Consider the following 25,308-nt stretch of genomic DNA (forward strand, 5'->3'; position numbering starts at 1 on the left):
ACCCAAGGGAGTTTCAGTCAACCAGGGCCTTTTGAACTACCTTTGCTGGTCGATCGGGTGGTCAAACTTTGACCCAGTGTGTCTCAGTCGACCAGGACAAAATGAACTGGCTTGGCTGGTCGACCGAAAGTGCATCGTGTGTGCATTTCGGTCCCGTATTAAAGCAAACAAGCCCTATTCAAGTGCCTAGCAAATATATGTGAAAGTGTGAGTGTCCCAGGGGCACTTGGGGTCCAATTTTAAGACATCGAAAGAGTTCGGTGTCGGTCGACCGAAGGGTACTACCTAAGGTCTTTCTAAGGTCCTTTCTCATTCATGGTTTGGTTTGAGCTTACGTAGTAAATCATACATGTGATGTGTGAGTGAGCTTATTACAAACCAAATGCCTACTTACTATTACAGACCAATATAAATATATTACAATGCTGAATTATAATTTGGTCTTCAAGCTTTTCTTGCTTTGTGCACATCTTGATCTTATCACCTTTAGTTCTTGCACAAAACCTCAAATGCTCATTAGACACAATAAGTATTTGTTATAATCAAAACTGGGCGTGACCAATAAGGTCAACAAAATCCTTAAGAACATTGAGGTTGATCTCCAAGCATATTGACAACTCCTTCACTCTCACTCCTAATCCATCGTGAAGATAGAAGCCACCTTGGGACAACTAGCTGCTACGTTAATTTGGAGAGACGAGGGCAAGTTTCAAAGTCAGCTCATAGTAAATCCTAATGGACAATATGGGGTGGAATGTGAACCGAACACTAGTCCTTCGTCGTATCTCGAGGAAGCCCATGCGGTGACCACTCTCCAAGGTGATAGGATGATAGTTAAATGAGGTAAGGAGCAGCCGAGCAGGGGTGAGAATAAGGATGAAAAGAGGGTAGTTCCCAATGCTGATTCGTGCACCCTATCTTCCTCTAATTGGGTACACAAACCCTTGAGTCACACACCTACAACTGGAAGGACCAACCCCCACTTCGCCCCCCTATAGGGCTTTTCACGGCCTCTTAGTGACACATCCTGCAACCCTTCTTGCACTTTCTATATTTAGGGAAGATGCCTCAATTGAGTCCATCTAGGACATGTTTAAACAAGTAAGAATTGACAAGCCTCTCCTAGATGGTATTAAGCAATCACCTGCCTTTATAGAGTTCCTTAAGGACTTATCAGCGCAGGAGCAAGAGTCAAGGGTACATGCGGATGGTCTAGTCAAGCAGGTTGAGCACATGAGCTTTATGATATTAAGGCACCTCATTCCTAAATTGAAAGTCCTTGACTCACCCATTATTTCATATGTAATTGGTGGTTACACCATTGATAGGGCTCTTCTAGATTTAGGAGCGAGAGTGAACATTTTTTCATACTCAACCTATCAACAACTTGACCCTAGGAAGCTGAAGCCCACCTTGATAATAGTGAGTCTTGTTTATCGATCTCTTAAGCAACCTCGGGGTGTGGTAGAAGATGTGGTGGTAAAGGTGGGAGAATTCCATTACCCTGCCGATTTCATAATTTTAGATATGGAGTCTTCCACAAATTCAACCCCTATCCTTCTAGGACGGCCATTCCTAGCCACAACTAATGTTTGCATTCAATGTAGGATAGGGATTATGGACATTTCATAGGGCCACTAGAGACTCAAGCTAAACACATTTACTTCCCCCAAATATGCACTTAAAACTATACAAGCTGTGGATGGAGACCTGATTGATACAATTTCCAGGGAAGAGGCTCACACACTTACAGGGAGGGACCCTTCGGATAAAGCACTTCAGCTTGAATAGCCCTCCATGACTGAACTAGGAGACTTCGATGATCACATTTTTGCAATTCATGATTTGGTCTTCCATCCTAAGAATAATTTGGCGGTATGTAACATCAAGAGTGACAAAAAAGAGGGGAAGTCCAACATCTCCTTCGAACCAAGATGAGTTTGAAATTAGCTTAGATGCATCTAGCTAAAGACGAGAAACTAAGCACTTTTGGAAGGCAACCCAATAATTTTTCTTTTCCTTTTTGAGTCATAGGTCATTAAAGGTAGATTAAGTAGGGGTTTAGCATCTTTATAACAGGCCGTAGGATAATTTAGGGGCGCAACTAAGAGGGCAACCATCATACATTCGGGCGACTAGGTCCAGTCGCTAAACTCTGCTGAAATCTGAATATACCAAGAGGATCGACCATGTCTACGACTAGCACTAAGCTAGGGTGCCCCCTAGTCGACAACACTGAGAGACGTTTAAATTCAAGCCTTTGCCCTTGACTCTTCATCTCCCGCTTCTTCCTTCCCTCTTGAACCTTGTCACCTGCGTCTATTCGCACTCACCACAGTGTCTTCTCCACTTTCCATAGGGCAAGATTCATCCCCAAACTCTTCTGCAGACTCATCCCATGCCCTATCACAAACTCCTCCCATATCTCATATATGGGAGGAACTATGCCTTCGGTGCCAAGAATTTGAGTTCCTCTGATCCTCCATTCCTCGGTCCTATACAGAGATACAAAAGTAATTTGAGCAAGGGTTTTAAACCATCATTGCACTTATTTATCATATCAGCTCCAATACAACAACATTGAACCTCCCTAGAACAAACACGACAACCCCATTGGCCCCTACTAGGGTACCACCTTCGTTCCATGATTCGATTGAGGTTTTTGTCTGTGGGCCAAAGGAAGCTCTACCTGCTCATTTTGATGGGGCTAGCTAGCCTCATTCTGACACTGGGGCAGGCCACCAATTGGTAACCCCCAGGGTTGTAGGAGGAAGGAATTTGAATGACCATTTTGAAGGGCAACTGATGATGAGTATGATAGAGTCCGGACTAGTTGGTTCAAGTATTTTGTGTGCACCTACACTATGTATTGTGCTTCTATGACATGCTTTTTTCTCTCTTATTTTCTTTTCATTTTTGTTGTCCCACCATGATTTTTTGGCATTTTCAGTGCTTGTAATGAATTTACCTACTTTATAATGCCATTTTGCAAATTAATGAAAACTTTCATGGTGCTTTTGGCTACTATGTGTCTTTTGTGCTACATTGTATTTTTCTATGCATGCTATTTCTAGATTCTTAATATGTAGGTACACTATTTGTTATTACTGGCACCGTGCACTATCCTCTCCCATACCCGAGCTCTATCTTTCTTGTTACACTTAAGTGAGGTGAGGACACTGAAGTTCTAAGTTGGGGGTAGGGGATGGCACATTACATAGCACATTTCATGCACAAAAATGACAATTTTTCAATTTTTGAACAATTTTCAGTGAACTTTATTTGTTCGAACCATGCTAACACATATAATATATCCTCTACATACACTTATATAACCTATTATCACATGCATAGGCTTCTCAGTTACATGATTCACTATGCTCACTAACAATGTAGTGAATTAATTGTGTAAAATTTGCGTAACATGGCCGATATCTTGGTATTACTCTAGGTAGTTTGACTAGCAGTTTGTTTGGGTTAATACTGTTGTGCAAACTTTTGTATTTCCATGGTACTTCATGGGGCTCAAAACACACTTACACATGATTTGTGGCACTTAGGGTTCTTTGAGAGCACTGAGAGAACACTCGTGGCGACTATGACACCTTGTGAGGTACCATTGAGCCATTTATTCATTTCTCAAGTTGTTGACGTCAAACTCTAAGTTTATAAAACTCAAACTTCCTTCTTTTGTGGGATTTCCTTTGCCAACTAGTCTTCATTTTTGCATTTTCTAGCCTAGAGGTGACATCAAGTGGGAAGATATAAATTTAGGTCTTGTAACTTACTCAAGACATGAACGTTAAGCCACCGCTAGAGACATACTTTTTCCATGGACTCCTGTTCCAGCTACATTCCCATTGGAAATATGAAGACAATACAAGAATGTAATGATTGTATTAGTTGACCATGCAAAGAAATAAAATGAAAAAGGAAGAAAAACTTGAGCAGAGAAAATGAAAAAAAAAAATACACCTGCTCCGAACAAATATAAAGAGGTCAAGCTAAGGACATGACACCATAATTCTACACGTATAAAGGATTTTCTGCTAGCCAATGCATTTTCTGAATTCACGCTTAGTCTGGGAATTAGTTCATCTAAGGTGGTCTTTATTGAATGTGGCGAGTAAGTGAGAAGATGTTTGGGTGAAGGACCCAACACCTCAGTAAAGGTCGGATCCCTTCCAGACTAGTCCACTCCACATTTTTAGCATTAGTTCTTCAAATATTTGCGACGTTTGATCATGACACTCTTCCTCACATTTGAGAGTGAACCCATTTTCTTGAGTGAATTTTGAGGGAATAAACCAGTGAGGTTGAGTCAAGACGACCATTCTGCAGGTGTCCTAGAGCACTCTAAGTGAGATAAATCATATACCTTACACATGCCTTGTGAAGTGGCCTATTCATACCTGGATTTACTTGCTAATATTAACTCTGAATTATAATCATGATTTGAGTCTCTATGAGTTGTGTCTTGAGATGGATGTATATTGCTAAAATTTGTATGATTAAATTGTTGCGGATTGTGTGTATAATAGAGTCATATATGAAAAGGCCTAGATGTAATCAGGGTATATTCTTGTATGTAAATTGGTATAAATTAGGTTGCAAATGATTTTATGATTCACTGAACTAGTGTTTGTGGGTATCACCTTGGAAACCCTCATGAGACTAGAATTTGTCCACTAGGATCAACCTAGGGGTTCAAAGCCTTGTTGCATATGGTAAATGCAACCGTGTGTCCCGCGAAAGAGGATGTAGGTAGGATTTAGTAGTTTTCTTAGATTTTGCTTTACCCAAGGACTAGAAAAGTGTAAGTTGGGGGGTTTGATGAGTCCCTAAAATGCATGATTTTAGACCCTTATTTATCTTTGTTTATCCTCATTTTACTATGTATTTACCCAGAGTTATTATTGTTCAGAGTTACACAAGGTTTGTTTATCTTTCTAGTAAAAACAAGTTAAAACCATGGAGTTAGGTATTACGAGAAGCCAATGAGGATTTGGAGGACTCAAAACTCAAATCAGATGTTCATCCAACCTCTTGAAGCTTTAAATCATCAAGGGACAAGAAGATGATGTTCGACCAAGTGGCGTGATCAGCAACACAGGGGTGACTTAGTCTTCCACCGTAGACTCCAAGGTTCAGATTGAGATCAAAATGCTATAAGGTTCGACCAAGTACTCGACCAGGTTACTCTCCAGGGCAACCATGTCGACATACTGAGTTAGATCTAAGATCAGGGTTACCGAGAGCTTTGACGAAGTGTTCGACCAAGAGACCTTAAAGGGTGACTGTGTCAAGTTCCTAAAGATCGAGATCCTCCAAATTTTGACCTTCAACTCGACTAGCAAGATGCTGAGGCGCAATGCACTCGAAGACATTGAAGATTTGAATTCTTGATTTCTCATAAGTCTTGACCAGGGAGTGCACAAGAATGACATAAGGGCAACTTGGTTGACAACAACAATCTTATGTGCGAGATTTGTTGCAAACTTTCCTAACTTATTAAACAAACCTTGTAACCCTAGAGCCTATAAGTATTCACTATGAACACGAGCTCTGGGTTCCTCTTTGGCCTCTCTTAGGTTAGTGATAGACTTAAGATGTCATTGAAAGCCACTTCATATTAGGAGTAGAGTAGATTTCAATTCATGTTTCAGTTTGTGCGTGAAGTGTTCAATGGCCTGTGACAACCAGTAGTGTTCTTATGCTTCCGTGTATATTACACGATCTTCTTTTGTACTTCATGGCATTAGTGACAGATGTGATGAATGCAAAGGGATGATCTTTTTACATGCTTTCTCCTTTACTTGCTTTCACTTTCCTGCTTTCTTTACTCGCTTTCGATTTATTGTTGTGTGTGTGATGAAAGGTTACATATAAGAATAAGCACTACTATGTCTCTATCAGAGAGAAATAGTTGGCCACGGATTCCCCAGAGGTGTTTGTGATCGTTAAGACAGGGTATACTTCGGTTCCCCATCGTGCTCCGGACGGTTGGTGCACCCTTGCTACCCTTTGCCCTCGTATATCCCTCTCCCATTTTGGCCTGAGATTCTTGGGTTGGTACTTCTATCGAAGCTTGAAAGAGTGTAGTGAGAGGCATGGCGTCCAGTGCCTAATTCAGCCATCAGCACTACTTTGTAGGAGTAGGGTAACATAGGTTTTTCTTGCTTTCCAGTAGTGTTATTTTACATGCTTTTGTTTAATTGCTTCCTAGTAGTTGGATAGAAAATCCCCTAAAAAATATCATCTTTTACTTCTTTTTCCTAACAAGACTTTAGTAAACTAATTTGGAAGAGGTCTCGCAACTACGCTGTAAGTCTCCGTGGATCGACACCCGACTTACCCACTTTCTACTGAACTTGGGATTAGTTAGGTTATATAAATTTTATCTTTGGTAGTTAAGGACCCAAGCCTTGGCGAGCCTACCAACCATAAAGGAGCATTAGTATTTGGAATAGCTGGAGCAGGTGGTGCATCCTTATATGGATCCTGACCACGAGGCTGATCGACCTGTAATCCTACATTACCATGCTAGGCTTGATTTCAATTAGGTACCCAATCGTGTCCTTGGTACAAATCATATACCCATGAGTTTCATAGTATTGGATGAAAAGTGATTATAGGATGTGCTTCTTATGAACAAGGTAAATGAGTTGGCAACCCCAAGATGATAAAAAATGAGGTTTAAGATTCCTTCATAAGGAAGAATAACTAGCCTCATTTCCTCTTTTGATATCATCCATTTTAAGATCAGGGTAGGAAGATTTAGGCGTTTCCCTTTGTATAAACACCACATTACAAAGCATTCTAAATAGGACAGATAGTCAAGTGACCCAACCCTAGGTAAAATGTTATATTTAATAAGGAGATGAATTATCTTAGCTCCAAGGTTTAGTTGCCTATTTAAGGTGGGCGACAAAAATATACAGGTTGCTCAGTGAATATTAGAGGTAAGAACTCTTGTGGGGGTAAAGTACTGTTTTATTATCCAGAATTGTCCTTAGTTATGACATTCAAACTCACCAACTTGAATCTTAAATTTGGTTGCAATGGTCTGTTGGGTGAGTGCAAATGCTTTGTCCATGATGGTGGTTTTATACATGTTTTATCCCCTTTCCAAGTTTTCATAAAACTATCTAACCAAATTTGGATAAATGCCCATTGGTGATATGTAATAAATCTATCCCATCTTAAAACATTGAACATATGAAGGATGTTGGGGAAACTCTTTTGCTTAAACGAAAGATCCATGTTCTTACCAAGGATTGGTTTGGTAAATCTAATATGATCGTTGTACATTCTCTTTGCCGTAGGAGAGACGAGCCACCTTTGAATAGCCTCAGAATCATCTTTCCCAGAGCTTTGACTATGGTTTGCCTTAGACTTCATTTTAGGTATGATTTGGGGGAAATAGTTAAGTTAAATCCGGTAAATTGAGATAATGAAGCATGGTTTGGATATTTAGTGGAGATTTATAAGCTAGAACATAGTGGGAGAACTCCAAAGAGTGCAAAACAAAGCTTTAGGGGAAAAGAGAATACATTTCAAGTGCTCGAGGTTGCGAAAAATTAGGTTTTTCGCAAATAGTAAGTATATGTATTTGCGTGGTTCAAGTGCCTGACCTCAATCATTCTGTCACCTGAATTTCCTGTGATTTAAAAACCACAAGTTTGGAGCTATTCATTTTTGTTTATGAATTCGAGAGAGATATCCTCCTTTTGTACGTGATCTCTAAGGAAATGATGTCTATATCAATATGCTTTGTCCTTGAATGAGATATAGGTCTTTTGGATATGTTTATGGCACTGGTATTGTCACACTTAATAGGCACAACCGCATATTCAAAATTAAAATCCTTGAGTTGTTGTTTCATGTACAATACTTGTGCACAATAACTACTTGCTGCTACATACTCAACCTCAGTAGTTGATAATGCCATGAAATTATGTTTCTTGGAAAACCAAGATACTAGCGATTATCCTAAGAAGTGACAAGTACCACTTGTACCCTTACGATTTATTTTACATATGGAATAATCGGCATCCGAGTAGCTGATCATTTCAAATGATGTATCTTTAGGATACCATAAACCTAAGTATATAATACCTATCAAATACTTTAAAATTCTTTTTACAGCTATTTGATGTGATTCTTTAGGTGCTTCTTGAAATCTAGCACACATACAAACACTGAACATAATGTCAGATTTACTGGCTATCAAGTAGAGCAAACTACCAATCATGCCTCAATAGTACTTAACATCTACCGATTTTCCTTGCTTATCTTTATCTAAACTAATAGAAGTGTTCATTGGGGTTCCCAATGGCTTGTCACCTTCTATATCAAATTTCTTGAGCTAGTCCTTTATGTATTATGATTAATTTATGAATGTCCCATTTTTGGCTTGTTTAATATAAAGACCAAGGAAATATGTCAATTCGCCCATCGTGTTCATTTCAAACTCATCTTGCATGCATGTAGTGAATTCTTTGCATAAGTCCCCATTTGTAGCACTGAATATGATATCATCAACATAAATTTGAATGATAAGAATATCATCGGTCTTAAATTTGATAAACAGGGTACTATCCATTTTACTTCTAGTGAAGTCATTTTCTAACAGAAGGTCATTTAACCTTTCATACCAAACTCTAGGAGTTTATTTTAATCCATATAGGGCTTTTGTTAGTCTAAACATGTGATTTGGAAAATGGAAGTCTTAAAATCTAGGGGTTGTGCAACACACACTTCTTCATTGATATAAACAGATAAGAAAACACTTTTCACATCCATTGATAGAGTTTGAAGTTTTTGTGGGATGCGCTAGCTAGTAGCATAGAAATTGCTTACATTCTAGCTACGAGAGCAAAGGTTTCATCATAGTCAATACCTTCTTCTTGATTATACCCTTGTGGTACTAATCTAGCCTTGTTATGGACTATAATATTGTTTTCATCCTTTTTATTCCTATGGACCCACTTAGTGCCAATTACAGAATGATCAACGAGTCTTGGAACTAACTTCCAAACTTTATTCCTTTCAAACTAATTTAATTTCTCTTGCATAGCTACTACCCATGAATCATCATTAATTGCTTCATTTATATTCTTAGGTTCCTCTTGAGATAGGAACACACAATGATTCTACAGGTTCTTTAGTGAGGATCTAGTGTACACACCTTGTGACGGTTCTCCTATGATTTGGTCCTTAGGGTGATTCTTAACAAATGTCCATTCCTTGGGCAATTCAGACTTTTCTATAGAGGCATCATTAGATGGTGCTTTAGTTTCATTGCTCTTATAATTGATTTCATGAATTTCTAGATCTTCTAAACTCTTTCTTATATCTTGATCATCAATATTAGTTGATTTAGAAGAGAAAAGATTAGTTTCTTCAAATGCTATGTGTATGGATTCTACAATGGATAGTGTTCTTTTGTTGTAGATTCTAAATGCTTTGCTATTTATAGCATATCCTAGGAAGATTCTTTCATCTGATTTAGCATTAAATTTTCCTAGGTCTATTTATCATTTAATTCAAAACACTTACATCCAAATAATGAAAGTACGAGATGTTTGGTCTTTTTCCTTTCCAAAGTTCATAAGGAGTTTTATCTGGACTAGCCCTAATGGAATCTCTATTCATCACATAATAGGAAGTGTTCACCACTTCAGCCCAAAAGTATTTAGGCAAGTTATGTTTATCATGGTCCTAGCCATTTCCTAAAGTGATATATTCTTCTTTTAAACAACTCTATTTTGTTTAGGTGTATGTGGTGCTAAAAAGTAGTGAGAAATTCCATGTTTGTCGTAGAAATTTTCAACATCTTTATTCTTAAACTCACTACCTTTATCACTTCTAGTATGTAACACACCACACCCTTTTTCATTTTCAAGTTTCTTACACAGGTTGGTTAGCATTTTACACACTTTTTCCTTGGAGGATAAGAATAACACCCAGGTAAACTTTGAGTAGTCATCAACTATGACGAATGCGTTCTGCTTTCCTCCTAGGATTTGTGTTTTAGTCGGGCCAAACAAGTCTAGGTGACTTAGTTCTATTGGCCTAATATGGCTTATGAATCTTATTTTGATGATAACAAATAAAGGAAACTTAACATGTTTTGGTTAAGTGATGATGTTTCAGGAAATCAAAGTGCTGACAAGACTTATTGAAAGAAAAAGCTCCTACTTAAGGAAAATCAAATGAAAGCTTAAAGGATATTGAAGCTTGGATTCAAAGATAGATAAATTTGATGAAGCTCAAAGTATATTGATGTTTGAAGTCAAAATGGACTCAAGGAAAGACAAGCATGAAGACTTAGAGTGCTTAGAATATTTTAAGTTTAAGAAAGTCTCGTGTAAGTACTTTAGTATTAAATTTCAATATGGTTGTGTTGAAGCTCTTAGGATTTAATCAATGACTTAGCGACCAAATTTTGAAAACCCTAGAAAATATTTTTTCAGAGTCTTAAAGTAATATGGAAAGTATTAAAGTTAACAAGAGTTTTTGAAAGCAAAGGTAAACAAGCATATGAGTGTAACGACCTGCCTATTTTACCATATATATATATATATATATTTCTAAATATATATTTTTTTTCCATAAAAACATTTAACATAATAAATCTGATATCCTGTTCAACTGAATAACATAAACAACCTAGACCCATGGGTACCAAGGATACACCCAAAACACCATTCTGATACCTATGCAGCAGGAAACCCAAACACATACATATCATCCAGCCAAACACAATACCAGAGTTCTACTAAACCTGTTATATTTATAATCATCCACCCAAAAGGTCAAATGTACCCTAGGGTCTCAGCCCAAAAATAAACCTGACCCTAGTTTAAAAACTCACCCTTCAGAAAGGGTACCCCACCAATCTCTACTATCGCAGAGCTCTATCCACTCTATACTGGGATTACGTAAAATGTTTATATAGTCGGGGTGAGACACCTCTTAGTAAGGGAACTAAACTAATATCAGTGTGTGGCAACATGAGTGTTTTTGTGTTATACATAATATCAGTACATACATCATATTTGGTAAAAATTGTTGATATCATACTTGAATAAAAACATGATTCCTCATAACATAGTATAACGTACTAAATTACTAAAATGAAAACCATCTTATATAACTGTGCAATACTGAAATACACCTAGGGTGGATAGCTAGCTGATGTCATGTCTTACTCCCACATGACTAGGTTGTGCAATACTGAAATACACCTAGGGTGGATAGCTAGCTGATGTCATGTCTTACTCCCACATGACTAGGCTGTGTAGCCCGAATGCGAGATCTAGCAATGGATGGAAGACCATGCTAGATCAATCATAAGTCTATAAATACAATGGGCATGTCCCTCCTAGTCCCGAATTGCTAGGGGAACTACTCCACTCTACACTGAAGCCACATCGACTGCCATCTCCCACTCTACTGGTCGTGTGGTAGCACTATCATAATTCTAAACATATAGCTATGGTACTGTGCCCCTGAAACTGTACTAAACCATGTCATTCGAGTTCTGATATCATATAATAAGTTCCATATAGTGAACATAACTGTTTCTTATTTCATAATAATAACTGTTATATACATATATCATAAATTCTCTCTCATCGTACTAGATTATGGCATCTGTGCCAACATGAATCTCGACATCTGTGCCAGCATAACATAATGTGAATCACGACATCTGTGCGGACATAACATAATATACTGAATATAATTTTTCTGTACAGTTTAATATGTAAAATCATGATTCCTATACTGTTTTATAATTGCCATGAAAACTATCATATCATGCTTGATTTGAGGAAAACATTCTATTATGATATACGCAATTTTATGGAAATTAAATTCATGCCACACAAAATTAGGCTAATCTTTTGAATGTAAAATTTGTTCCAAAATCATATTTTCTGATTAAATATGTTTAAATAATATCCCTGTTCATAATAGTATTTCCCAACATAATTATATAATATACATACTTTTTATAAATTTAATGCTATAAAATAATAAATAATTTTACGAAAAATTCTGACTTAGTTTATCCCCTTACTTGCCTTACTGAGAAGCCTACAAAACCCTCCGATTCTTACACCTGTAGTGTTCCCAGCACAACACCCTGAAATTAACATTTTCCCCAACAAAACTTCAGTATTTCCTTTCCTAACATATCCTCCTCAGTCCAGGAATACCAAATACCCAATAAGACTGAAATTAACTTACTTACCCAAATTGTGGGATGGTTCTCAAGTTAGCCTAACCAACAATCAACTCTAGCAAATATGAAGAGAATCTTGCCAGGAGTAGCGTGGCAGCTTCTGATGGTCGAACTAGCAAAAACCCAAGCCAGAAACTTAGAGAGAAGGTAAAGGGGACGAATTCTAGAGAGAGAAAGAGTTTCATGCAAATTTTATGCGTTGAAATCCAAATTTGGCATACTTATACACTTGCCTTCATCGACAAGAAACGTCACCTCATCGACGAGATTAAGAAGGGAGTTCGTTGACGAGCTCATAACCTTAGTCGATGAATTTTAGGCCCTAAAATAGCCCTCTCGGTAATTTCACATCGACGAGACACGTGTCACCGTCTTTCAAGCCCTGAACCTGAAAGTGGGACCCAGGGGTGAAAATGTAATCCAACCTGTCCCTGTATCCAATAAAACATCCAAAGATACAGTACAAAGGATGAGGGTCCGACCCCGTGGGGTTCCTAGAGACCCTAAACACATCCAAACACAATAGAATATATACAGTGGAAAAGGTCATTCTATATATATATATATATGTCGTACCATACCAAAATCTATACAGGAGCAGATTAGGCTCTATCATACAATGTACAACTGGGTGCCCGACACATCCCAAAATGGCAACCCATCAAAACATAGTCCTAGCACTTACCCAAGCACTAACCGCAGTACACTAGCCACTATGCTCCCTACGCCAGGATGCTAGTTCCGGTTACTTGAAGGACCTATAAAAATGTACGTACATTAGGGGTGAGACATCTCTCAGTAAGGAAGAATACAAGTTATATCGGTGAGTGGCATTTGAGTGTTAGCATGATGCAACATACACGCAGTTAAATGTAGTTCCAATACTAATTTCACAGTAGTGCATACACGCACACACACACATGAACAGCAATCTCGGTGTCGTCACACCCATCAGCCCAAAGCTAGTCCGTGACATATGGCATTGGCCCATAGCCAACCCGCGTAACACAGCACCACCGACACATGGCTAGTCCCCGACTCCCATGGCATTGTACCGGCACTAAATTGGTGGATCCACACCCTTCGGCTTGATCTACCGGAATAGGCTCACGCCCTCAGATATAGAGTCGAACACTCTACCAATCTATGGCTAGCGATTTCATACGCCCTCGGATATAGAGCCGGACACTCTCTGTACCTGGAACAATTTCAGAACCACATTCCTACTAGCATTTCAACCAATCACACACACATGCATGCTCATATAAACAAACAAACCACACCCATTTGGTAATCTAAAATCATGGTTTTTTGAACACATACAACTTAAAACAAGTCAAGGCATGGTGTCACGAGCTAAGCTTGTTCAGGGCATTATGCTTGCCTGTGACCGCTTATCTCGTGTGCTTAAGATGGGTTTCCATCATGTAAATACTAGTGTAGGATCAATTTCTTCTAGTAGAGTCTTTGTAAGCCAAATAAGGCAGTATGACTCCTCGGTCACTTTGATGTGTCCTAGTGCCAAGATGATAATTACATAAAAACCTCTTTAGGGGAGGGTGAGTGTTCATCAGTCATTGTAAAACTCACTAGAAATTTTCAATGTGCTTAGCCTACTTGCCTCCCTCGCTAAGTACAACATGTCAACGGAGTATTTTTTAATGAATTACGTTTGCTTCAATGTTTACTGCTTGCTTGCCACGACTTTCATGAATTGATTACTATTTCTGCTGCTATTTGAATGAATGTTAATGAAAGTGCTTCGTGGATGAATGTTGGTAAACGATAGGCCGGCTAGTTAAGCAAGAGTGCTTTAGCTAGTGCTGCATGGCCCTTCATAACGGTGTGAAAATAGTCCGACCGTGACACATGGCCATCGCTATAACATAATATAAATCAACATATATGCTCAGTTTTCAACAAAACCAGGGATGCAGCCCGTTGTCTCCGTTTTCCCAAAATTGTAATCATGAAAAACCCAAAGTTTTCCTCGTTTGATCCCCCCAAATAAGTAGCCAAGACACACACTGGACCGTGAACCACAGTTCCCCAAAGTCCAATTTCAAAAATAACCGATATAAACACAATTCCCCTTACCTTTTCCCCAAATAGCAAATCCTGAACTCAAAGGCTTCTAAACAGCAAACTGAGTTTCAAAACCTACAAATCACAGTACAGAATATACTCACAATACTGTTCCCTACAAAACTACTGGATCAAAATTGAAAATTGAGCCTTTCCTCGATTTTACGCCAAAACCCGAAAATGGCCGAACCAAAAATCCAATTGGTAGAACTTGAAGAGAATCCTTCCATGATCCTCATGGTAACTTTAGATTTACGATTCTCACGACGAACGACGGAGAAATCTAGAGTGATGAAGAGTAGGGAGAGTTCTAGAGAGATAGAGAGAAGATATTTAAGTTTTATTAGCTTGGAAGTAATGAAACTTCAATTTATAGCCCTTTGACCCATCCACTTCTCGTCGACGAGGCTCTGTAGTCTTCTCGTTGACGAGACCAAGAGCTCGTTGACGAGTCTAGGATCTCTGGTTTTCTAAAACCCCTCGGCTTCTCCTTGTCGATGAGCCTCTGAACTTCGTCGACGAGAGATACAAGGCCTTCGTCGACAAACTTTGGCTTCGTCGACGAAGCCTATTCAATTTCAAATTTTATCCCTCTTTTATTTATTTTAACCCACCTATCATGGTTCGGGTTCTTACAATCTCCCCTCCTTACAAAAATTTCACCCTCGAAATTTGCCATCTCTCATTGACAACTCATACATATAACTGAATACATATATACATACCCTCATTTATGGCCAAGGAATACCGTGGTTACAATATAAACTATCTTAGGAGTTCACAATATACACACTCTTGATGACTAACCACCTATCCCAACCCAAAGCAGGATAATGTACAAGTACTCAAAACAACCATGGATACTTCCGGCGTATTTCCGTTTCTAGTTCACTAACAGTATCTCTTTGGTACGAAGCTTCTAAACTTTACGGTCCAAAACTTGAACAGGTACCTCCTCATACGCTAAAGTATCCCTAATTTCCAATTCATCATAACTAATAACATGTGATGGATCCAGCATGTACCTGCTCGGCATGGATACGTGAAACACATCGTGGACCCTCGAGAGTGCTGGGGGTAGTGCAATCCTGTAGGCTATCAGATCCACTCGCTCAAGAACCTCGAATGGTCCGATATACCTCAGGCTCAGTGTGCCCTTCCTCCAAAATCTCATCACCCCTTTCATCGGAGTGATATGCAGAAATACCTTACCCCTCACCTTGAACTCTAACTCACGGTGGTGAACATATGCATAACTCTTTTTCCAAGTCTAAGCTGATCTAATCCTCTCCCAGATCAAACCAACTTTCTCATATGCCTGCTGCATAAGTTCAGGTCCTAACACCTGACGTTCACCAACCTCATCCCAACATAAAGGATATCGACACCTCCGACCATACAAAGCCTCGAATGGTGCCATCCTGATACTAGCTTGGAAGCTATTATTATAAGCGAACTCTACTAGTGGCATAAACTACATCCAACTACCACCGAAATCTAACACACAAACTCGCAACATATCTTTCAAGATCTGTATCATCCTCTCCAACTATCCATTAGTTTGGGGGTGGAATGATGTACTGAAAGTAAGCTTTGTCCCTGGTGCCTCCTACAAGCTCATCCAGAATCGAGAAGTAAACCTCGGGTCTCGATCTAACACAATAGACACCGGTACTCCATGCATTCTCACAATATCATGCATATACATATACTCAAAGAATAGCCAACCTTCACTGGTATGAAATGAGCAGATTTCGTCAATCTATCCACGATCACCCACATAGCATTCTGCCCGTGAAGTGCTAGTGGCAACCTGGTCACAAAATCCATGCAAATATGCTCTCATTTCCACACCAGAATGGGCAAAGGTTGCAACGGCCCTGTCGGCCTCTGATGTTCAGCTTTCACCAGCTAACACATCAGACACTGCTCCACGAACTCAGCAATCTGCCTCTTTATACCAAACCACCAGAAGGTCTCGCGCAAGTCCCAATACATCTTCGTACTACCAGGATGTACCATATACAAGGAACAATGCGCTTCCTCCAGAATCGTCTTTCTGATCTCATTGTCGTTCGAAACACACAGTTTGGTCCCAAACCTCAACACACCTCCCTCAGAGATGTTGAACTCTGTAGCCAGTCCCTGCCGTACCTTTTCCATAACCTCTGCCAACTCTGCATCACTAGCTTGCATGTCTTTAACACGTTCAAATAAAGTCCACTAGACCACCAAACTAGCAAAGAAAGTCTGATGATCACCAAGCACCAACTCTATACCGGAACTCTCCAAATCCTGTCTGATGTGATGCTGAACTACAACTACAGATATAGCCGCAGGTTCTAACTTCCGACTTAATGCATTAGCCACCACATTAGCTTTTGCCGGGTGATAGCGGATCCTGAAATCATAGTCCTTAATCAACTCAAGCCACCATCTGTGCCTCATATTCAACTCCTTCCGCGAGAAGAAATACCCGAGGTTCTTATGGTCGGTAAAGATCTCACACTGCGCACAATATAGATAGTGTTGCTAGATCTTCAGTGCATATATAATAGTAGCTAACTCCAAATCGTGTGTACGGTAATTCTTCTCATATTCCTTTAGTTGCCGAGAAGGATAAGCTACTACCTTACCCTGCTGTATAAGCACACATCCCAAACCTTTCAGAGACGCGTTGCTATAGATCACAAACCCACCATCCCCCAAAGGAATGGTCAAAACCGGAGCGATAACCAGCCGGTGCTTCAACTCTTAAAAGCACTACTCGCAACCACTAGTCCACTGAAACTACACTCCCTTCCAAGTCAATTGAGTTAGAGGCCCAGACAGTTTAGAAAATCCCTCCACAAATTGACGATAATAACCCACCAGTCCTAGGAAACTCTGAACCTCCTGCACATTCTTCGGCCTCACCCAGTCGACCACAGCTTCAATCTTGCTAGGATCAACTAATATACCATCACCAGTCACCACATGGCCTAAGAATGCAATCCGACTCAACCAGAATTCACACTTCTTCAGTTTAGCATACAACTTCTTCTCTCGCAGAGTCTGTAATACTAACCTCAAGTGGTCCTCATGCTCTTCCGAACTCCTCGAGTATACCAGAATATCATCAATGAATACCACCACAAATTAGTCCAAGTACTCATGTAAAACCTTGTTCGTTAGATCTATGGACACCACCAGAGCATTCGTCAACCCAAAAGGCATGACTAAAAACTCGTAGTGGCCATATCTGGTTCGAAAAGTAGTCTTTGCTACATCCTCAGATTTGACCCTTACCTAATGATACCCTAACCGCAACTCGATCTTCGAAAAGACCTGTGTCCCCTGCAATAGGTCAAAGAGATCATCTACATGAGGTAAATGATAGCGATTTTTCATAGTTACCTTGTCAATCTCATGGTAATCAATGCACATCCGCATCGACCCGTCCTTCTTCTTCACAAACAATACTGGAGCTCCCCATGGCGAAACACTAGGTTAAATGAAGCCCCTGTCTAGTAATTCCTACAACTGCTCCTTCAACTCTTGAAGTTCTGCTGGAACCATCTAGTACGGAGCTTTAGAGATTGGTGCCTTGCCAGACAATAACTCTATAACAAACTCCACCTCTCGATCTGGAGGTAAACTGGAGAAATCATTAGGAAACACTTCCGGGAACGCACTGACTACCTGAATGTCCTTGAGCCTCAATTCATCCTATGACGGTTCCTTCACACAAGCTAGGTACCCCTAACACCCTTCTAAGAGTAACCTCCTCACCTGTAGTGCCTATAGAACTTGTGGCGCTCGACGCACACATGACCCCACAAATTCATACTCTTGCTCCCCAAGAGGTCTTAAAACTACTACCTTCCTATGATAGTCGATCACAGCATAACTAGAGAATAACCAATCCATCCCCGAAATAACATCGAACCCTGACATGTCGTATACAACAAGATTCGATGGGAGTAGCTTCCCCTGAATTACCACTAGGCAATCTACCAAAATCTTCCTACAGAGAGATACATTTCTAGATGGCGTAGTAATAGATAACACCTCGTTCATGTCTCGGGTCTCAACCCTACACTGTCCCACAAATTCATAGATACAAAAGAATAGGTTGCACTCGAATAAAAAAAAACATAACTTTTACTTGAAAGTAATAATAAGGTACCTGTCACAATGTTCCCTGCATGCTCACCATCCGCTGGAGTAAGAGAATATACTCTTGCCGAAGCTGTATTCATCTAAACGGTTCCCCGAGTATCTGATTGCTCCCTTGATTCACCCTAGATGCAAGAAAGGCTCACTTTTGGTGCATAACAATCATGAAACATGTGACTTGGCTGGCCACAGTAGTAACAGTTACCCCCAAATGACCGGCACTTACCTTCATGCCATCTGTGGCGTTTGGTACAACGATCACTAGTCTAACTCCCCTACAAACTCTAGCACTTGGTATTCTGACGGTAACTCAAGCCCTTGTTCTTCTTCTTCCACGACCCTTAACGAGATCATGTCTAAGAACTAGAAGGTACTGTCCTCTTTCTCGATTCCTGATCCACCTCGTCCTCTCGGATAACGGTCTCAATCATCGTGGCTTTATCTATCAACACCGAGAACTCACGGATTTGAAGCATACCCACCAATCTGCGGATATCCTTCATCAAGCCCTTCTTAAACCTTCGAGTCTTCTCATACTCACTCAAGGTCAAACACAGCGTAAACCAGGACAACTCTATATATCGAGTCGTATACCCCTGCACCATCATACTCCCCTAAGTCAGAGTAGAAAACTCATCTGCCTTTGCATCACCTACTGAAGCCGGGAAGTATTTATCAAATAACACCTCCTTGAAACAGTTCCATAACATCTCCTTAGGATCGACTCTTTGCTTCTTTAGCAGACTCACCGTAGTCCACCATTGACCCGCCTCCCCAGATAGCTAGAAGGTAGCATAGACGACTCGCTTCCTATTAGTGCAGTGCAGGACCTCCAAGATCCTCTTAGTCTTCTCTACCCAATCCTCTGCTATCGTTGGGTCAGGTCCCCCAGAGAACATTGGCAGATGCATGCATGTGAACCTCTCAATGGTCCACCCCACAGCAGTAGGAGAGCGCTCGCGTCTCCTCACACTCCGCCCGATCTCCTGTAACACCTGCCTCATCAAACCTCAAGGCATAGAAGGAGACTCATCAATCGCAGTCTTCACGAAGCCACTTCCTAGGTCATTATCCTTGGGCTCCATTTTGCATCACATTAGGAATCTATCAGCTTCCCTACAACATGTACCATTAACACAATGATCCACAACTAATCGAGTTAACTATTCCCTGCTAAGTCCAGGTCTGTCCTATCACACCGACACGAAAGTCATCAATGATCTGCCCTACTTTTAATGGAATTGTCATCCCAAGAAAAACGCGGAATATCGTTGACAAATCCCAGTCTAGCAACCAAACAACCCTCAACCAACTTTACCTATAACCAACATCCTATACTCTGGTATGTACTCACAGCTAAGCCTAACCAAGTCTACAAGACCTAATAACTTGGTTAGCTCTGATACCAAGCTATCACGTCCCGAACCCGAAAGTGGGACCCAAGGGTTAAAATGTAATCTAACATATCCTTGTATCCAATAAAACATCCAAAGATACAATATAAAGGATGAGGGTCCGACCTCATGGGGTTCCCAGGCACCCTAAACACATCCAAACACAACAAAATATACACATCGAAAAAGATCATTCTATGTATATATGTAGTACCATATTAGAGTATATACAAGAGCTGAACAAGCTCTATTATACAATATACAACTGGGTGCCCAAAACATCCCAAAATGGCAACCCATCAAAACACAGTCCTAGCACTTACTTAAGCGCTAACCATAGTACACTGGCCACTACACTCCCTACACCAGGACGCTAGTTCTGGTTACTCGAAGGACCTGTAAAAATGTACGTACAGTAGGGATGAGACACCTCTCAGTAAGGAGGAATATAGGTTATATCAGTGTGTGGCATTTGAGTGTTATCATGATGCAACATACACGCAGTTAAATGTAGTTCCAGTACTAATTTCACAAAAGTGCATACACACACACACACACATATGATCAGTAATCTTGGTGTCGTCACACCCATCAGCCCGAAGTCGGCCCTCGACATATGGTGTTGGCTCGTAGTCAACCCTCATGACACAATGCCACTGGCACATGGCTAGTCCCCGACTCCCACGGCATCGTACCGACGTTAAACTGGTGGATCCACACCCTTCGGCCTATTCTTTCGGAATAGGTTCACAACCTCGAATATAGAGCCAGACACTCTGCCAATCTATGGCTAGTGATTTCATATGCCCTCAGATATAGTGTTGGACACTCTAAGTACATGGAACAATTTTAGAATGACGCTCCTACTAGCATTTCAACCAATCACACACACATGCATGCTTATATAACCAAACAAACCACACCCATTTGGTAATCTAAAATCATGGTTTTTCGAACACATACAACTTAAAACAAGTCGAGGCATGACCATCCCTATAACACAGTATAAATCAACATATATGCTCGGTTTTTAACAAAACTAGGGATGCAGCCCGTTGCCCCCTTTTTCCCAAAACTGTAATCATGAAAAACCCATAGTTTTCCCCGTTAGATCCCCCCAAATGAGTAGCCAAGACACACACAAGACAATGAACCATACTTCCACTGATTCCGATTTCAAAAATAACCGATATAAACACAATTGTCCTTACCTTTTCCCCAAATAGCAAATCCCGAACTCAAAGGCTCCTAAATAGTGAACCGAGTTCCAAAACCTACAAATCATAATACAGAATATACTCACAAGACAGTTCCCTACAAAACTACCAGATCAGAACTAAAAATTGAGCCTTATCTCGATTTAAGCCAAAACCCAAAAATGGCCGAATCGAAAATCCGATCGGTAGAACTTATAGAGAATCCTTCCATGATCCTCATGGTAACTTCAAATTTACGATTCTGGTGACGAACAACGAAGAAATCTAGAGAGATGAAGATTAGGGAGAGTTCTAGAGAGAAGATATTTAAGTTTTCTTAGCTTGGAAGTAATGAAACTTCTATTTATAGCCCTTTGACCCGACCACTTCTCATCAACGAATTGCGTCCTCATCGACGAGGCTCTATAGTATTCTCGTCGACAAGACCCAGACCTCGTCGACGAGTCTGGGATCTCTTATTTTCCAAAACCCCTCGACTTCTGCTCGTTGACGAGTCTCTGAACTTCGTCAACGAGAGAAACAAGATTTGAATAGGCTTCTTCAACGAAGCCTGTTCAAATTCAAATTTTATCCCTATCTTATTTATTTAAACCCACCTATCACAGTTCGGGTTCTTACACCATCAACGATCCCAATAAGCTGCTTCGTCAATGAGATCCTGCTATGACCTTCTTAACAATTTCCTTTTCTTTTCCTTTATTTTATTATTTAATTGTTATAATTCTTCGGGTCTCTACATTCTTCCCTCCCTATATAAATTTTGTCCTCGAAATTTACTATCTGTGTTAAACACCATCCCTTTAAGGGAAAATGACTACTTATTTTATTACTTTCCCTTACATGTGATGGAGGAATACCATGGTTACATTTAGGGTTTTGGGAGATTACAAATACATAAAATAAAATTCTCCTAAAACCAAAACACTACCTACAAATGAAAATTATTACATATACTGACTAACTTGCATAAAAGAAGCATTACATATCTACATGTATCCCTTCTTGATTACTGCTATTCCCCACTAAAAAGATGCAGGTATTTTTGTTGTATCTCTTCCTCAAACTCCCAAAAAGTTTCTTCCACTGCGTGATTTCTCTACAAGACTTTTACTAATGGAATCCTCATACTGCGCAATTCTTGTTCCTTCCTGTCCAGAATCTGCACTAGAGTTTCCTCATAAGCCAAAGTATCACTGAGTTCTAACTCGACATAATTGATGATATGGGAGGAATCTGGGACGTATTTCCTAACATGGAAATATGAAATATGTCATGAATTCTAAATAATGTTGGTGGTAAAGGCAGCTGGTAGGCAACTGACCCTACTCTTTCAAGAATCTCGAAAGGGCCAATGAACTTAGGGCTCAACTCACCCTTCCTCTGAAACCTCATAACTCCCTTCAATGGTGTTATCTTAAAAAATACATGGTTCCCAACTTCAAATTTCAATATCCTACGGTGCGTATCAGCGTAGCTTTTTTACTGACTCTGAGTTGCACTGATCCTGTCTCTGATGAGCTGAACTTTATCATATGCCTGCAGCACAATTTCTGGTCCAAAAACTCGCCTTTCGCCAATCTCATCCCAGTAAAGAGGAGATCGACATCTTCTACCATAGAGCGCCTTATAAGGTGTCATGTCAATGTTGGCCTAATAGTTGTTATTGTATGCAAACTCTACCAGTGGCATATACTCAGTCCAACTACCCTCGAAATCTCGCACGCATGCCTGTAGCATATCCTCTAATATCTAAATCACCCTCTCAATCTGGCCATCCGTTTAAGGATGAAAATCCATGCTGAAAGATAATTGAGACCCTAGAGCCTCTTGAAAGTTCTTCCAAAATTGTGACGTGAAACGTGGGTCTTGGTTTGATACTATAAACACTGGCACACCATGACAATGGACTATCTCTTGAATATAAATCTTTGCCAGTCTGTCCATGGATTAGTTGACTTTAATAGGAATAAAGTGAGCGGTCTTCATTAATCCATCAACAAACACCCAAATAGCATTTTGACTATGTGGTGCCAGTGGCAAACCCGTCACAAAGTCCATAGATACATGATCCCATTTCTACTCTAGGATGTAAAGTGGCTGCAACTGGCTCGCCAGCCTCTAGTGCTCAGCTTTTACCTATTGACACGTCAGACACTGTTGTACGAACTCGACAATTTCCCTCTTCATGCGGCTCCACTAGTAAGATTCTCGCAGATCCCATACATCCTAGTACTACCTGGATGAACCGTGTACAAGGACCTATGAGCTTCCTCTAAGATTATCCTCCTAATGTCCATATCCCCATCATTAGAAATACTGAATTCATCTCCCTGTCCATCCTGCAACTTAGTTATCAACTCCACTAATTTTGTGTCATCTCTCTGAACTATCTTAATCCTTTCTCGTAGAATAGGCTGCACTACCAGATTGAAAATAAATTCCTGAGCATCACTCTTTACCAACTCTACACCGAGTCTCTCCAGATCCATCTGAATCAGATGCTGAACCTCCATAACTGCCAATACTAGTCCCACTGATTTCCTGCTCAGAGCATCTGCTTCCACGTTTGCCTTCCCTGGGTGGTAATTAATGGTGTAGTCATAATCTTTAATAAATTTCAACCACCTTCTCTGCCTCATGTTCAGCTCCTTTTGAGTGAAAAAGTATTTCAAACTTTTATAATTGGAGAATATCTCGCATCTCTCACCGTACAAATAATGTCTCCAAATCTTTAACGCGTGTACCACTGCAGCCAATTCCAGATCATGGGTAAGGTAGTTCTTTTCATACTCTTTCAACTGTCGGGAGGCATAAGCTACAACCCTACCATGCTGCATCAATACACAGTCGAGCCCTTTCAAAGATGCATCACTGCAAACTACATAACCATCACCCCCTGACGGAATGATCAACATTAGTGCAGTGACAAGCCTTTACTTCAGTTCCTGAAAGCTTTGTTCACAACTATCATCCCATTCAAACTTGACATTTTTCCTGGTTAAATGTGTTAGAGGCCCTAATAATGCTAAGAATCCCTCAACAAATTGACGGTAATAACCCGCTAGCCCCAAGAAACTCTTGATTTCCTGAACGTTCTTTGGCCTAGCCCAATTCGTTACAGCTTAAATCTTGCTGGGATCCACAGAAATTCCATCCCTTGATATAACATGCCCAAATAATGCCACTTTCTCTAACCAAAACTCAAATTTACTAAACTTGGCATACAATCTTTTTTCTTTGAGCATCTGAAGTACCAGTCGTAAGTGTGCCTCATGCTCCTCAAAACTCCTCAAATAGACTAGTATGTCATCAATGAAAACCACAACAAATTGGTATAAATACCGATGAAAGATTCTATTCATCAAATCCATGAATACTATATGAGCATTCGTAAAACCAAAAGGCATAACAAGGAATTCATAATGCCCATACCTGATCCTGAACGTTATCTTTTAAACATCTTCTGCTTTTACTTTCACCTGGTGGTAGTCTAATCTGAAGTCAATCTTAGAATAGATGCGCGTACCCTGAAGCTGGTCAAATGGATTTTCTATACAGGGTGGATGATACCTGTTCTTAATTGTCACTTTATTAATTTCCCAATAATCTATACACATCCTCATAGACCCATCCTTCGTCTTTACAAATAACACTGGAGCTCCCTATAGTGATACACTGGGCCGAATAAAACCCTTATCCAGCAAATCTTGCAATTGATCCTTTAGCTGTCCCAACTCTGCTGGAGCCATTCTGTGAGGAGCCTTAAAGATCGGTGTCCTCCCGAGAAGTAGATCAATAGGGAAATTTACCTCGCGATCAGGAGGCAATTTTGGAAATTCTTCTAGAAAAACATCTGGAAACTCCTCAACCACTAGTGTTTTACTAAGCTTCAATTCATTTCCTAACACCTCTTTTACAAAAGCCATAAACCTTAGACAACCATCCAGGAGTAGCCTTCTTGCTTGCATAGCAAACCCCAACTGAGGTAGGGAACACACCTGCGATCACATAAACTTACTTGCCCAGTGGTCTAAAAATTACTTCTTTCAAATAATAGTCAATATTAGCATTGTTAGATGCCAGCCAATCCATACCCAGCATTACATCGAACCCATACATGTCAAGTACAATTAGATCAGCAGGTAGCACTCTCCGCACCCTATGACACTTTACCACTGAACCAACCGGTGAAGCTATTGAC

This window comes from Malania oleifera, chromosome 7 (assembly GCF_029873635.1).
Source record: "Malania oleifera isolate guangnan ecotype guangnan chromosome 7, ASM2987363v1, whole genome shotgun sequence".
Taxonomy (NCBI): domain Eukaryota; kingdom Viridiplantae; phylum Streptophyta; class Magnoliopsida; order Santalales; family Ximeniaceae; genus Malania; species Malania oleifera.